Source organism: Terrapene carolina, unplaced genomic scaffold (genome assembly GCF_002925995.2).
Source record: "Terrapene carolina triunguis isolate 2854851 unplaced genomic scaffold, T_m_triunguis-2.0 Scaffold11555, whole genome shotgun sequence".
Lineage (NCBI taxonomy): Eukaryota > Metazoa > Chordata > Testudines > Emydidae > Terrapene > Terrapene triunguis.
In genome coordinates, this window is record NW_020675906.1 from 1 (window position 1) to 2,301 (window position 2,301).

Consider the following 2,301-nt stretch of genomic DNA (forward strand, 5'->3'; position numbering starts at 1 on the left):
CCCCCAAACCCAAGTGTTATAGATGGTTTCTTTGTGAGTTTGTTTCTCTTTCCTGCTGAATTGCCAGTAGCCATTGAAAGTTTAACCTGGATTACAAGCCAAATACAACCAATTGTATATTGAAGAATAAAGTGCCTCCTTGTATATGCTTAGCAAAAAGCGTAGTTAGTCAAGGAAAGAGATTTCAAAGGTACAGAGAGGTCTAAGCAGAAATCCAAATGTTTTACAATCCAGCACATATTTTTTTACACAGCTCTATCTCCGGTTTGTTTAAAAACAAGTATAAATTACAATATTAGTTGCAACATTGTAACATTTTTCACTGAGGCTGTACATTTCTAGACATTGGGAACGCAGCAATTCACTTGGAGCCTGATCCAATGCCCATTAAAGTCAGTGGGAGTCTTTGAGATCAAAGATCAGGTCTTTGAGCAGAAATTAAGCTCTAGTGATTTCAGTCTGAGTTTTCAGCAGGATAGTATTTGGTCCATGGATCCTAGCTTAGGTCATGGGCATACATGCCCAGTGACTAAAGGGCTAATTATCTCACGAACACTTAGCTAACACTCATTTGTTCAGGAGACCTAAATTCCCCTGCAGTTTCACTTGTGGAATTTATTTGTCACTTCCAAGCCTAAAGATTGAAATAGAGTGTTGCTGGCCTAAGATGGCTGCAAGCAGGGCCGTAGCAACAAAGAACGTGGCCCCCTCCGAACATATGTCCGGGCGGGGCCCCTTACAATGCAGAAACTGGAATGCGGTATTTATTTTGCCACTTTTAGGGGCCCCCTTCCTTGCGGGGCTCCCTCTGGTCGGAGGGTACGGAGGGCGCTCGCTACGCCTTTGGCTGCAAGACATGACTGTATTTCAATGATGGGTTACTTTGTGAGCTCTGGGTAAAGTGCTTTGGGCTCTCATAGTTGCTCTAGAAATAAAAGGCTTTGGAGTAATTACATTGCAGGTGATTTCCCAGGACCTTTTCCGCTTATTTTAAAGATTAGAACTCTTCCCTCCCAAGAGCCCTTTGCAGCCCTTAGCATCCCTCTCCCCAGCCTTCTTTCTCTTTTCCGCTGCGCCCCCATCTTCCAACCATCTCTGTCAATGTGGCTTCTTTAATCATGCAGAGGAGTTGCTACTGAACAACACCTGCTCCTCCCCAGGGACTGAGTTCGCTGCCTGCATGGGATTCTTGGGAAGTGAGACAAGTAGATGGAAATGCAATCCAAGTCTCCACATGGCAGTGAAGAAGCTGCCACTGGGCTGTCCAAAATGCTCTTGTCATATTCACTAACAATATATGAACTCCCTTACCGGAGTTTGGTGTGATACACTGTCTGTCTCACAACAGCCCCATAATGCATGTGTTTCAGAAAATACAGTACTCCTTGGAAAGGCCTCAGTGTCATGCTTGTTTGACCTCCTTATTCCAGCTTGTCATCTCCAGAAGAATCCACAGTTGAAAACATACTTCTCATCTGGTGAGCAAAGAAGCTGCCAGCAAGCACTGCAGGGCCTGATGCCCCTGATGCCAACCCATAGAAACAGCCCAGAGCTATGTCAGGAGCTTCCATGGGGCAGGAACTGAAGCCGCTCGCAACAACCTTTCAATACGAGGCGACTTCCGTCGCTAGCACCATGCCAGACGTATTCAGCTCCATCCCCACCCCGATGGACTACAAGGGTCAAAAACTAGCAGAATAGATTTTTCAAGGGATCATTCTTGTTTCTGCGGTAATTGGTTTTATCTATGGCTATATCGCTGAACAGTTTGGTTGGACTGTCTATATAGTTATGGCTGGGTTTGCTTTATCTAACACTCCCTCCATGGCCTATGTACCGCCACAATCCTCTGAAATGGCTACCTGTCCAAGAGTCAGGAACAGAAGATAAGAAGCCAGCAGAGAGAAAACTGAAAAGGCATACTAAAAGTTGAAGAATATGAACCCTCATCATGTAACATTGGAGAATTTTGCTTCATTAAAGGTTTCTATGATAAAAAAAAATACTTTCAGTATCTAGAGCATCATCTGATCTATTCTGTGAGGTGAGGAAGAGTGATGATGTGATCAGCTGTAGCACCCGGTCAGTGGAGAAGAGAAATATCTCTGTTCTCCTTATACATTGCTTCTCTCTTACTGTTTGTCTTGTCTATTTAGATTACAAGCTCTTCAAGAAGCAACAGAGGGTCCTGTGGCACCTTTAAGACTAACAGAAGTATTGGGAGCATAAGCTTTCGTGGGTAAGAACCTCACTTCTTGCATCTGAAGAAGTGAGGTTCTTACCCACGAAAGCTTATGCTCC

The 2,301-nt window shown here is 44.3% G+C and overlaps 1 pseudogene; it reads left to right on the forward strand.

The window, feature by feature from the left end:
- The first annotated feature begins 1,635 nt into the window (after positions 1-1,635).
- LOC113408384 lies at positions 1,636-1,933 on the forward strand (annotated as a pseudogene).
- Positions 1,934-2,301: the final 368 nt, after the last annotated feature.